The 14,101-nt window shown below is 53.4% G+C and overlaps 1 protein-coding gene and 1 long non-coding RNA gene across 4 annotated transcripts in view; one reads left to right on the plus strand and one right to left on the minus strand.

Annotated features, from left to right (window-relative positions):
• Positions 1-1,761: 1,761 nt before the first annotated feature.
• Positions 1,762-14,028, minus strand: LOC119517574. 2 transcript variants are annotated; one of them, XR_005213557.1, is made up of 4 exons: positions 13,883-14,028; positions 9,607-9,753; positions 8,830-8,894; positions 1,762-2,171 (listed from the first exon to the last, which is right to left on the minus strand). It is a non-coding gene; the product is annotated as an uncharacterized LOC119517574 (long non-coding RNA). The 2 variants fall into 2 exon arrangements; XR_005213556.1 differs by lacking the exon at positions 1,762-2,171 and having other exon boundaries at positions 8,667-8,894.
• The window catches only part of LOC119517569 (NADPH--cytochrome P450 reductase), a 71,855-nt gene continuing 61,766 nt past the window's right edge, over positions 4,013-14,101 (plus strand). Inside the window, exon 1 of one of the 2 annotated variants that reach the window (XM_037814398.1) lies at positions 4,013-4,112. The gene's annotated coding sequence lies outside the window, so the exon portion shown is untranslated. The other variant, XM_037814397.1, reaches the window with a different exon arrangement.

A 14,101-nucleotide genomic window follows, 5' to 3' on the forward strand; every position in this document is an offset into this window, starting at 1 on the left:
CCTGTGGATTCTGTTTCCCTAGAGAACCGTGACTAATACAATGATCCATTCTCAGATATCACACCATTGTGACCCCTGGCCACAGCCAATGCTGTCCTTCCAGCCTGTAATTCCCTTGCCCCTTCCCCTCCTGGAAAATGCTCAATCATCTGTTAAGCCTCAGCTCAAAAGCCACCTCCTCCACGAAGCCTTCCCTGACCACTAACCCTCAGGTAGAGGGTGTCGCTGCATCCTCAGTGTTCCCGTAATGCATTGCACAAATCTCTGTTGGAGCATGTGGCAGACACAACTGGTCCTGCCCAAAGGCCACTCCCCTCTCCTTTGATGAAAGAACTCTGATTTTCTTTGGGGTAGCATTGTTCCACCCCAGCAATGGATTGGAATTGGTCTGATCCAACCACGATAATCCTATGGTCTACTTTTATAGTCTCCTTTGCAGTTAGAGGTGACCATATGACCCAGTTCTGCCCATTGAGACATGAGTAGAAATTTGCTGTGGTGGAGGGAAGGTTGGAAAACTTTTACCTTCCTCCCTCTATTGTCTGGAACACAGATATGATGTCTGGAGCCATGGCAGACACCTTGAGACGATGAGGGAAAAGCCAAGGAAATCACAGAGAAGTTGGCCCTGAAACTATAGAGCTGCTGAACCAATACCAGTTGCTGAACATACTTTGGACTTCTTGGGTTTTTTTGAGAAAAATGATGCCCTTAAGTTAAGCCATTGTTGGTTCGGTTTTCTGTTGCTTGCAGCTGAGTGCCTCCCTGATACCCCAGCCCTTAACAAATAATATTGTAATTGATTTGGTTGCAAGTCTCTCTCCCCTACCTGATGGTGTGCTCCCTGAGGGCAGGGATCAAAGCTTGGGTGACAGGGTGGAACGACTCCGAAGGCCCGGCTAGCTTTCTAGCTGGTGACAAGCACCACTGAGAATGGCAGCCAACACCAAGAGGGCTGGTGGAGTCTGTGGAGGTGTTGAGAGCAAAGGGATCAGAATTTCAGGAATGGCAGGATGGAGGCCTGGCCCTTCATGAACATCGGCAGAGGCAAGGATGGAGACCATCCCCCACTGGCCTATTGGCTGGAAGATCTGATGGGCTGGTGTCTGTTCCAATCCGGGGCCCTCTCACGCAGCCGGCAATGGCCTTGCCTTGCCCAGCAGGCTGTCAGGTATGCGTCTGTTTCCCTTGCTGGCTCCCAGGTTCTCAGAGGTCTCCTTTCCACAGCCCACAGCCTGGTTCAGAGTGAGGGGCTCTGTTATTGGGGGCCTGGAGCTTGAGGTTGGCTTCCTCCAGCACCTCCACAGCTCCTCAGCTCCTTCTCTCACTCCACTTCATACCCAGTTTTTAAAGGCTGCAATGTTTACTGCTTCCCTGCCCTCGAGTGCTCCTAGGCCTGGACATTAGCCCCAGGAAAGGAGAGGAAAGCCAGGCTCCTCAAAGGGAGCCTGATGAAGGGGGTGCTACCTGACCCAGGCTGCCCTCGCAAGGACACCATAAATGCCAGGACAACTGTTAATCCTCAACCTGCCTGGCTGTGGAGAGGTCCCCAGGGTCACAGCCCCCAACCACCCCCATTCCCCTACCCTGTGCCACAGCTGGGGAGGTCCACATGGCTGGGAGGCTGCAGTAGTACAGTCAGCACAGGGACCCGTGGCTGGACTCCGCAGCCTTTGTCCCTCAGCTGTCCGTCCATCAGGACATCCAAGCGGACCTGAGGACCCACCATGTACCCAGCTGTGGATCCACCGAGAGCCTGGAACCAGATCACCATCACTACTGTCATCATCCCTCACTGGAGAAAGCATAGGCAGGAGAGTAAGAGCTTGCCGGTCTAGGTACCTGTATTCATTATCTATTGCTGCGTAACAAACATCCCCAAACCTAGCAGCTTAAAACAATAAGCACGGATGATCTCATGGTTGCCGGCGGTCAGAAATTCGGGAGCAGCTTCGCTGGGTGGTGCTGGCTCTGGGCCTCTCATGAGGTCACAGCCAAGATGTCAGCTGGGGCATCTGAAGTCTTGATGGGGGCTGAAGGACCCACCTCCAGGATGGCTCACTCTCATGGCTCTGGGTGGGAGGCCCCTGATCCACACCACACGGGCCTCTCCAAAAGGCAGCTTGAGTGTCCTCACATCATGGTAGCTGGCTTTTCCCAGAGCTGGGGAGCTGAGAGAGAGTGACAATGGCTTTTATGACCCAGTGTTGGAAGTCACATCTCTAGCAGTCGCACAGATCAATCAGGAGACAGGATCGTCAACAGCCATCCTGGAGGCTCACTAGCCATCAGTCAGCCTCTCTAAGAAGTGACACCCATCCCTCTTCCCGCACAAGCCAGAGACCTGGCCAACACACTTCCCTCCTCCTCCTTCACTGTCATTCTCCCCCTTGGTCACTGACCCTCAGCAGTGCCTCTCTCTCCAACGCCCCACTCGTCCCCCACTGCCCCTACCCAGGGGAACCCCAAGGCTCCCCTGCTCTAAAATGTAAACATTGCAGAAAACCTTCAGTGGTTTTATGGTCTCACAGACCAGACTCCTTGGTGAGACACTCAAGACCCCTTGCCTGGCCTCCTCCTGCCTCTCCAGCACCCCCACCCCACCCCCAACACCCTGCCCACCACTCTCCCATGGGTCTAATTTCAGCCTCCCCAGATGTGCCCCAAGCAAGCTACACTTCCCCACCCACATTGTTAGCTCTGCCTGGGACTCAGCCCTGAAAACTCCACACCTCCCAGGGCCCTTCTCGGACTGTCCAGAACAGTCGGTCTGTCCCTCCCCAGACCTCCTCACTAATTGTAGTCTTCTTCTGGTCCCTCAGTTCAGAACTACGAGCCTGCCCAGGGCAGGGATGGACACTGGCTCATCCTGGGGTCCTCGGACAAGACCCGGGGCTGGACACACGCACTTCTGCTGGGGGAAAGATCAGGTAGGAAACAAACATTCAGGTGCCAGGAACAGAACCCTAACTCAATCTGAGGGTGACGACAGTCATTGTCTCCCACACCCAGGAGTGCAGGAGCGGGGCAGGTGGCCAGCTCAGGGATCCCCAGCTCTGCAGTCCTTGGTGTGAGCCTCAACTTCAGGCCGGTTCCCCTCGTGGCCGCAAAAGGAGTGACCGGGTTCCAGGGGGTCACAACTGGACCCGACAATAGCCAGAAGCAGGAAACAGCCATCCCTTCTAGTGCATCTCTAACCCTTTCCCGGCAGCCTCCCAGCAGAGGCCCCTCCTATTTCATTGGCCAGAACTGGGTCACATGCCTACTGTAAACCAATCACCATCCAGGAGAGTGGGGTGGGGCCTCATCCTCTGGCTGCAGTGGCTGATGGGAGTGGAAAGCCAGACTGGGAGGAAGTCCCCGGCAAACAGTGAGAGCCAAGATGGGGGGCCATGTCCACCTGGGGGTGCAGGTGGGAAGCAGAAAAGACGATGGGTTTGTCTAGATCAGGCAAGGTGAGCAGTTAAGGAGCGGGGAAATGAGGTTGCTAAAGTATATTTGGACTGATTTCCAGACGCCTCCCCATCTTAGTCACTTTTCTGTTCATTCATTCATTCATTCACCCCCTCACTCATTCATTCAGTTATTGAGGGCCTCTTTCATGCCGGGTCCTACGAAGTGAGATTATTTTATTTTAGCTGTGGAGAAACTGAGGCTCAGAGGTGGCCAGGGTAAGTGGCCGTGGTCAGGCCTGTCTGGCCCCAGCAGCCCCTGCTCCGGGCACAGGGGTCTGAGTTCCCCAGGGAGGACTGACAGGTCCCAAATAGGCCTCTCTCCCCTAGGTCCTGCCCAGCCACTGGGAAGCCAGAGCTTGACCCGATGGGGTTTCAGCGCTTTTCTGTGAGGGGTGAAAGCCTCGGCCAGGGTGCCCGCAGCTCTGGAACCAGCTCCGGCCTCAGCAGCTGCCTTTAGTGCCTGGCAGCCGGACTCAGGGTGGGGGAACTTCTCAGAGACAAACAGCAAGGGCTACGCCCCTAATCCCTCACACCACGCCTCCCTGCCCCATAAAGGGCTGCTGTAGCCTCCAGCCCTGGAGCACTGGACGGCTCTCAGCACAGCACCTGCCACAGCTGGCCGGCCCTGCCCAGGGCGACGCACCTCCAGCTGCCGAGGTGGGTGCCTCCGCAGCACGGGGACAGGGCGAGGTGGAGGGGTGGAGGGCCAGAGGCCCCAGCAGGCAGCAGTCTTCTGGCCCTGCCCCACCTTGCCCAGCGAGGGCAGCCTGGTTCGGCGGGGGAGGCAGACAGCAGGCTGCCCACACCTGGCAGGTCAGTGGAAAGGCCACCTGAGGTGGGGACAGGAGGGTGACAGTCCCAGTCTGGGGGTGGGGGCAGGTGGTGGGGAAGTTGCTAATGTGGGTCCCATCTCCCCACCGGTGCCCAGGCCTGGGTGGTAGAGTGGAAGAAGTCTCCGATGGGGGTGCCTAACCCAGGACTCTAATCCCAGCTCTGCCACTGATTCGCTGTGTGACGTTGGGCAAGAGTTTCAACCTCTCTGGACTGGGTTTTCTCTGCTGTAAAACTGGGAGATTGGGTGTGATGATCTTTAAAGTTCTCCCCACGCTGATGTTCTCTGCTTTAGGTGTGAGGTGGGTCCAGATGTTGGTGCCCCTCACTCCTCTGTCCTCCACCCCTCCCACCCCCATGCTAGTCCCATCCTGCGGCCATTTCCATTTTCCAGCCCTGAGCGCCCAAGCCAAAGGCTGGTGACTTTGGATAATTTTCCAATTCCTTGCACAGTGGTGGTTGGGTTGGGGGTGGCTGGGGGAAGTGGGGTGGCGTGCTCAAGGCTGCACAGCTGGGGAGGCACAGAGGCAGGCCTGTCAAGGCCAGGGATCACTGCCAAGAGCCCAGCTGTGGGGGTAAGGCTGAGTCCCTGGAGGCCCACTCGGAGCTCTCGAGCGCTGAGCTTCCTGGACTACCCACAGGAGTGTCACCAGAGGTGCCCTTGGCCTGCGGAGTGGGCTCTCTGGCATAGCGCCCTTGAGGTTTGGAAGCCACTGCTCTGCACGACCCAGGACGGGGTGGGGGCGAGATTGAGTCTCATCCATGAGTGGACCCTAAGTGATGGAGGGGGCACTGCCTGCAGTCTGGGAGACTGAGATCCTGAATCTCCATGGGGTGGCCATGAGCAGCCTTCTAGAACTGGGGACCCCGAGGCAGGGGTGCTCTCTGGAGGGGGAGGAGGAGGACCTCAGCAAAGGAGACACCCCCTTAAGAGTGAGAATGTGGACAGTCACCTGCAGACTGGGCACCCCAAGGCAGGGAAGGGGTTATATGGCTCCTTCCTTCCATGCCAAAGACTAATCCTTCTTGAAAAACATGTTCTGGGGTTTGAGATCAGGGTTGTTTTTTCTTTCACGAGCTATGGCATCATTGTTTTCTCTTGGTGGACTTGGCAGAGCCAAGGTTGCCAAAATAATTAAAATAATCCTGTAATCGTCCCTGAAAATCTGGATGAGAGGCCCGATCAGGTTTCCTTCCTCATGGGACACAGACTCCCCAGAAGCAGAGGGTTTCTCACTCATCCCTGAGAACTGCTTCTGGGGTGAAAAGTCTCTCAGAAGCCAAAGGTGGGCTTCCAGAAACACATCAAGGGCCGCTTTGGAGAGGGTCTTGAGAAAAATAATCCTGAAAAGCTCAAAATAGCTATTGGCGACGGGTGGTTTCATTGTCGTCTGGCCCCTGGGGTCACAGATCTCTTGCCAAGCTTTTGCTTAGGGCTTCCACCTACAGACTATTAAAATGCAAAGCCCTTCCTTTCTCTTCCTGCCCCTAGTCTTAAAAGCAACCAGTTGGCCTACTCTTCTCTCATATCCAGACCCCAAGAATTTATCCCTAAAGCTTAGAGAATACAAGAACGTCTTGGCAGATATTTTCTCCTTCATTTAATCCTCAAGCCAACCTTGGGAAGTGGGTAGGGCCATGCCCATTTTACAGATGAGGACACTGAGGCCCAGATAGGGGCTTAAACCTCTTAAGCGCCAGGATCCCCATTTGCTGGGGCCTCTTCCAAGGGAGACGCTCCATTATAACTGAAAACAGTATGAGTTTTAACTTTCTGTCAATAAAACCCATCTACCCATGACTTTATTCAGCAAAATGAAACCAGTTCTAGAGAATCATGTTTGTAATATTATCTCCTTTTTCTTGAAGGGGCCCCCAAAATGCGTTGGGCCCCACCAAGCCTGCTCCATCCTGCCAGGGTCTCTTGGGGAGTGCGTGGCATGGATGCGGGGCCCCAATGTGGGGCTGTGAGTCTTTCCCTCCACCTCCCTCTCTCCTCCACTCCCTACTCCCTCCCCGGACTTGTTCCTACTCTCCTTAGAGAAAATGAGCTGCTATGATCTACTTGTTTTGTTTATCTGGAAAGGAGGGTGAGCAGATTCTGGGGAAATGGATGGCATAGGTATTCTTACTTCATATCATACTCTAAAAATAATCCCGTAATCTCCATTAAAGGGGGATTAGTGAGCCTAACCCCTATTGTAAAAGGTGGAACTTGCCCAGAGATGTATTTCAGCTCATTCAAAGGGATGCTTTCAGAGATTTCAGAGATGAACGGGCTGCTTGAAAAGACTCCCAGTCACGGGATGCATGCACAAAGAAGCTGGAAGCCATTCGATACTGAAGAGGTGACTGCAGGTTGGGGGAGGAGGGCTCAGGCAGAGGTTGTGTAAATTGGGACCTTGAGAGTCTGCGGGGGCAGAAGCATTGAAGGAGACCAACCTAGCTTGCAAGTGAGCATGGGAGAGCGGGTCTCAGGGTTGGGGTTTGGACACAAAGGGGCCTGGAGGCCTGGGATGGCCTTGGCTCAGGGAGCATTATGTCAGCTCAGCACCCCCACATTTGGCCTGGTCCGTACCTGTCCCCCCAGCACTGGCCTGCAGAGGCAGGTGGCTGTCACTGGGGATGCTGGTCCCGACTGTACTCCCAGGCATCACTACCACCCCTGCAGGCATCACTACGCTAAGGGCAGGGTGAGCTGGGGATGCCTCATTTTGGTCCCCACTCAGCCCTTGACCCTGCTGGGTGCAGTGCAAGATACCTCCGGGGGTGTGGGGAGAACAGTGTTTGCTTGGCACCTCTTCACAGGTGATACAAAGGTGGAATCTGGCCCTGGGAGGGGCCTGGGAGGCCACCCCCATGGTAAACTGTCGGCGAGCCTGCACACTGGAGCAGGGTAGGGAGAGGGTTTCGAGCGGATCCTTTCCAGGTTTCTGAGCGTCAGTTTCCTCATATGTAAAATGGGAACGATAGTAACCATCTCTCGGGATTGTGTGAGGTTTAATTCAGACGTGTGGCCCTCCAACTTCAGCCTGCATCAGCATCACCTGGAGGGCTGGTTAAAGCACAGACTCAGGGCTCCACATCCAGAGTTTCTCAGTGGATGTGAGGAAGGCCCTGAAATTTACGGCATTTTGAACAAATCCCCAGGTGATGCTGATGCTGCTGGTTCGGAGACGACCACCCTTAGAAAAACCCTGAACTAGCAGATGCAGGAGCGTGAGTTGGCCAGGAGATCGCCAGCCACTCTGGGCCAGGGACAGGTTCCCATCCACCCTCATTCCTGCTAAGTGACTGCTCGGCGCCCGGCACGTGCTCGTGCTCGGTGCTCTTAGTAAGTGCCGCTTGAAACCATCAGGTAATGGAAGCCTCTTTCCGAGAGTGGTCGCTGTGTTCTGGTTGCTATGGCAACAGCCGGCAGCAGCCTGTGGATGTGGGGACCGTACTTCCGGGACTCCTGGCAGTACTGGGACAGAGAGCAAAGGTCTGGGACAGCAGCACGTGCACAGGAAGGGAGGGTGCGGTGTCCCCTGGATACCCTCCCATTTCCTCAGCCACTTGCCCTGGCTCAGGCGAGCACTCAGAGTTGAAACTTAGATTACATAACAGAAGAACAAAGAGAAGCAGGGGGTGGGGCTGCAGGGATTGGGAAAGAGGGAAGGATCCACGATCCTGGGCACCATTATGTTCCGGGCAATTTCCATACATTAACCCGTGGAGTCCTCACCCAAACCCCACCTTGGGGGTACTAGCGGACTTCCAAAGCCCACAGGACACATCCAAGGTCACACAGCTGGCTGGCTGGGCCTCGGTGGAGCCGGGATTGGAAACCTGATCTGCTGTTGCCAAAGGCCACCTTTGTTCCTCCGTGCCAGGGCTGCCTCTTTTGTAATTGAACTCTGGACACGGTTAGAACTTTGGGGTGTGAGGGTGACAGGGAGGCAGGGAGGAAGGTCTGGGGACCTTTTTTTAAATGCCTTCGGGAGCTGGGCCGGTCACATCTTCACAGCAAGCTCGCTCCCTTCATCTGTTTGCATGTTTGGATCCATCCCTGTCACACTTTGGACACCCCAACCCCACTCCCAGTTCGGGCCAAGTTAACCTGCTCAGGCTGTGCTTCTCCAATTTGAGCGTGAAGAGTGAAGCTTATTTAAACTTTCAATTTCTGCCTTGCCTCTGGAGATTCAGATCTAGTGGCTGGAGTGGCAGGGATGCCCTAGGACTTAGCAGTTTTAACAAGCTGCTGGGGTGATTCTGATGCCCTTTGGGACATCAGAGGCCTCTGCTGGAAAAGTCTCCGGGTTTCAGTGGCTTCCAGGGCCAGCCCCCTGGCTTGTCCCTGGGAACCAAAGGGAATTATCCAGGCCCCACAGCACTGTCTACAGATGGCAGATCCACAGCTGCCCCTGCCCGGCCGGCCGCCAGCTCACCCCAGGCCATCAGGACCACACACGTCGGGCTTAGTGAGTTTCATCAGGATCTGGCTCAAGAGCAGCCAGGAGGCCTAAGCCAGGAGGCTTTGAACAGGGTGTTGCCAGCTCACCTGACGTCAGAAGGGAACTGTCAGGTCAGGGCCCCTTTGCAAATTTTGGCAGAGAAGCATCCCACCTGTGGAGAAAGAACAGGCTCTGGAGTGCATCCGTCAGATGGGGCTGCTCCATTTCCCTGCCTCGGTTTCCTCATCTGTATAAAAGGGAGTGAGACCACGAGCCTATCACAGAGCTTCACAAAGCTCAGCACCCTTCCAGGCTCACAGTCAGGCACAGGGTTTGGCCAGGAACTTGGATATCTTCAGACTCCCCCGTCCTCTCCTCTTCTGACAATAAAGCCTCACCTGGGTACCTGCCTTACGCCCTGAGCAGAGCTCCCACAGCCATCCCTTGACCATAATGGGCCTCAGAACAGCCCCGAGAAGGAAGAAAGGAGAAGGGACAGGCTTCTTACCCCCAATCTGAGATAAGGAAACTGATTTTTTTTAATCCAGGAAAGGAAATAAAGAGACTCACCCAAGGCCACACATCTGGTTAGCGCAGAGGAATTTGGCCTTTGATCTCCAGATAAAGATTCTGTGCCTCTGCACTTCTGTGATTGCCTTGCCCCTGAAACAGGGTCATCATAGTCCTGTGGTGGCAGGAAGTCTTTCCAGCTCACCCTGAACTCTCTCAAACCCTCCAAGGGAAATGGCGTGGGCAATGCTTAAAGCAAAGGGACTGGAGTGGCAGTGGTAGCGTTGCAGCCATAGTGTCAGAGAGCCAGCGTGACAGGCCCACATCAGTCTATCCACCACGCCCTCCAGCACCAGTGGGGAATGTCAACTCACTTCTCTGATTGCCCAGCTAATCTGGAATCCTCATTTTCTGCATAGGAGAGGCAGGACAGCCCCCTTCGGGCATGCTTGGAGGGAGTTCCTGCCCAACACAGAGGGTTGCACGGTCCGACCTTGGGGATTCTTGAAGCCTCTGTGTGCCTGTGAAGGAGAAGGGAGGAGTCAGGCCACTAGCCCAGGGACCCCTGAGGGGCCCAGGCTGGTGCTCTCAGCCACAAGGGGCTGCCATGAGTGGGAGTGTGCAGGGCTGGGCTGTGTGCCCCCCAGGGTGGGAGTGGACTGGGAAGGATCTGGACGCACTCCACAAGCATTTACTGAGCACTTGATGGGGGCCAGGCCTTGTCACGCAGTTTAGACTTTCCACCCAACCCCAGCATTCCAGGCGGGAGCCCTGAGGATAACTCCCCCAACCCCTACTTATCCTACTGTTGGAAGGGATCCTCCCTACTTGCTTGGAAAGAGAGGCTCCTTGGGGGGTAAGGCAGGGACCCTTGGTTCAAATCTTGGCTTTCTCCTTACCAATTGTGGAACCTCTGGACAGATCTCTTCACCTCTCTGTGCCTCAGTTTACTCATCTGTCAAATGGGGATAATCATGTATACTTTTGGGAGATGATTTACAATAACAAGTAGAATTTTTAGTATGGTGTTTGGGATCTAGTCTGTGGTCAATATATGATAGTCAGCTCCTCCCCTCCATCCCATAGCAAGTGCTCAGAACTTTTGGTTCTATGGCAGAACAAGAAAAGGCTTTGAGAGGTCATAGAGATCAGAAAGTACTTGTCTTCGTGGAATGCCACATCCTTTAAAGCTTCTTTCCTGAGAGAAGATGCTTTGCCTTAGGAACAGTTTCCAGCCCCTGAGCTTTCTGTCTGTTGTAGGTGTCCCAGTTCTCAGGTTGTTCACATTCTTAGGACAGCCTTTGAGGGGGGCTGTGGGGCCAGACCGCCTGCAGCTGGGAAAGGCCTCCTTCCGGTGACCCCCATCTCTCCCTTAGAGTTTCAGCCCTTCCCAAGGAGTTGCGAATGCATCCACACCTGCACAAACCTCTCCTTCCATTCTGTTCAGTGGAGATAGCCCAAAAAACTCAAAAAAGCAGGGCCTTTGACAAGCCACTAAGTCCTTTTCCTGCAAGGACTAGGGCTGGTGGCAGTTCAGCCCCATTGCTCCCTCTCACAAGCCTAGGCCCTGTACCCCAGCCCATCCAGCCTGGGGCACCCTGCCTCTATGACCCCTGCTCCCTTTCACCCAGGCCCAAGCTCTTTAACTCCAGCCCGTCCTTCCTGAATTCTCTGTGGGTTCATCCAGCAAATGCTTCCTATTGCCTGCGTTTGCCAGGACTTCCAGTGGCAGGCAAACAAAGGAGGCTGCTAACACAGAGGTGCCCAGGAGGGGCTACAGACAAGCAGAGCTGCCAAGACTCCTGGGACAGGATTTAAGGGAGGAAGCACTCTGAGCCTCATTGGGCCAGACAGTACCATCACTGCAGGGCCAAGGAGGCTTTCTGCAGGTGGGAGCAGGGGTAGGATATGGGCATAGAAACGTGCAGAAGAACGACATTCCTGATAGCTCTGGGGATCTGTCCAGTTTTGCTGGAATGTAGAATTGTGGAGGAGAGGTCTGAAGATCAAGCTGGAAAGATAGGTGGGGGGCAGATTTGAATGCCCTTGCATTCCAGCTAAGGAGATCCACTCAGTCCACAAACTCTGTGCACCCGGACTGAGAACAGAAACCCAGACAGAAATTCTGCCTCCATCCTTGACAGCAGGAAAAGCTTGAAAGCACCAGGTCCTTGGAGAGACTGAGGATCTGTTTCTTTTAAACTGAGCTGAAAAAAAAAAAAGGCGATTTGCACCTCCAGGAAGAGGACAAGCTGCCTAGAAACACCCCTGTACGGCCTGCACACTGTGTCCAGCCTGTACACCGTGTCCGGTGTCTCGGCAATGCCAGCACTGATGGGTGTCTCCACTTTTTTAGGCCCCATCTACAGACAAAGCCAAGAAAGAAAACACGTTTAGAATGTAAATGTTATCAGGCTGGATAATAATAGTTTCAGACGATGTAGAGGTCAGGGTCAGGGGCAAGCAGAGAGGGCAAGGATGCTGAGAGCCTCATCTCAGAATGCCAAGGGTATTGCCTACAGTTGAGGGATCCTGAAATAAAGGCCCAAGGCTATTAAATGATAAAGTTTACTAACAGAGGCACTAAAGTCGACCTAGAAATAATTATGTTGGAAGGGTGGGGGCAGGGGAGGCAGGCTGTGGTTTAAGTGACCTACCTCGTATAGAAAACGTTGGAAATATCAGGTGTAGGACAATAGCCACCCCTGAAAGCATTTATTTATCAGCCTGGAGATAACGATCAGAAGAAAGTGCTAAAGGGGATGAGGAGTTATTCCTTCTGGGTAGGGCAGGTGAGGAGAAAAGGAGGGGAGTTGGTGGGAAACCGTTGTCTGCAACACTGCACATGCATAATTCTGATTTTTTTAAAAAATGAAGTTAATAGTCACTATTTTTTAAATATTGGACACCAGTAAAGGAGTTGGTTCTTTGGCCAGTGACAAGATTGTTTAGATGTTAAAAAAGTATTTAGGCACTCGACTTAGAATAGATAAGACATTAAGAAATTACAAAATTTGAAAGCTACAAAGAGTATACAGTAAAGCCTCCTTTAACCTTTGGTCTTGATTCTCTCAGTTCTCTCTGGAGACAACGGATGGTTCCTACTTTTTTTTTTTTTAACACATTCCAGGGATATTTCATGCATATACAAGCAAATATGTGTAAACAGTATGCACATTCTTCTCCCACTTCCTTCCACACCAATTTGTTTTGAAAAACACCAATAGTTGTATCCTATACCTATCACTTTGCACCTTGCATTCTGCTCTTATCAATTTATCTCAAGACATCATTCTGTACCGGCACTGAGCTTCCTCGTTTGTCTTCTTTTTTAGAGCTGGATGGTATCAATGTATGATGTAGCAACAGTGAATGACAGTGCCTATTTCCCCACAGCTCCACCAACAGTGTGTCATCAAACTGTTTTATTTTGTCATAGGTGAAAAATGGTATCTTGGTGAAGTTTTAATTTGCATTTATGTGTGAAAGTTTTCATATGGTTAAGAGCCACTTGGATTTCTTTTTGTGTGAACTGACGATTCATATAATTTGCCCATTTATGTTCACTTATTAGGTTTTTTTTTCCTTATTAATTAGTAGGGGCTCTTTATCTCTTAAGGAAATTGACTATGATGAGTTGCAGATCTCAGTTCCCTCGTTGCCATTTGTCTTTTGGCTTTACCTGTAAGGTGTTGACAGACAGCAAGTTTTTCTTTTTGTGTAGCTGAATTCTCAATCTTTTAGGTGTGAGGCGTGTCTCCAGGTACCTTGTTTTTTTTCCCAGCTAGCTACTGAGGATGAGGATGCTTTTGAGGTGGTAATGGGGCAGGAAGGCAACGCAGTGATAAGGGCAGCACACGAGGAAAGAAGAGAACCTTCCCTGGGCACTGGGTGTAGGAGAAACTGGCGGTGGCATGCACAGACAGGAAGCTACTGAGATCATCCAAGTGAAAGGCGAAGCCAGGTGGACCTGAACTAGGGCAGGGGCAGCTGGAAAGGTGAGGAGGGAAGGTCCTGGAGATAGAATCCACGGGACTCAATTACTGGCTTGATGGGACAAAGCAAAAGAAGTAAGGCACCTGTTTTCTGCCACACTAATGCTATTATTAGCAGAGACAGGGAACCCAAAGTTCTGGCTCACAGAAGGGGGAGTGGGTGGTAAGGAGTCAGTTGAACAACAGTGTGTGGGAAAGGTGGGACCACGTATCAGAGATCTGGGTTCTCCTGAGGTCTCAGTACAGGACTTACATGTTCAGTCCCTTAACAGGCACTCATGAGACCTGTTGGAGAGGCTGGTTCCAGGACCCAGGAAGCCTAACGCTGGGGCCAGGGTAAAGCTCCCCTCTTCATACAGGGCTCCACTATTTTCAATTTGGCTGCCTGTTGGTTGGCCCCGTTTTTACCGGTGGAGGGTGGCCTCTGAGAGAAGTGAGTTGCCCTCTGTTCCAAAGAAGATTCGCAACAGAGCCTGTGATAATCAGGTAATGGCACCGGCTGACATTTCTAGAGCACTTGCTATCACACGCGGCTCATACCACGGAATCCTCATAACCCATAACGTGGCATTCCTACCCCCACCACGGCAGCCACTTTTCAAGCCCGAGGCACCCTCTCCCCTCCTCCTCCCGGCCTCTTCGGCCCGATCCTCACCCCGGCAAGGTCACCTCCCGCCCCTTCAAGCAGGCCGGCACTTAAACCAGTAGCAAAACAGGGCCGTCGAGGGGAAGCTGCCGCGAGAACAGGTAAGCGGGAGGGTGGGCGGCCAAGGGCAAGACATGGCCGGGGGCGGGAGCACTTTACCCCGCCGCCGCCACTGGCCCGGGACGAGGCGCCTGGCGCGGACGCAGAAGGGGCGTGGCCGGGCCGGGC

This window comes from Choloepus didactylus, chromosome 21 (assembly GCF_015220235.1).
Source record: "Choloepus didactylus isolate mChoDid1 chromosome 21, mChoDid1.pri, whole genome shotgun sequence".
Lineage (NCBI taxonomy): Eukaryota > Metazoa > Chordata > Mammalia > Pilosa > Megalonychidae > Choloepus > Choloepus didactylus.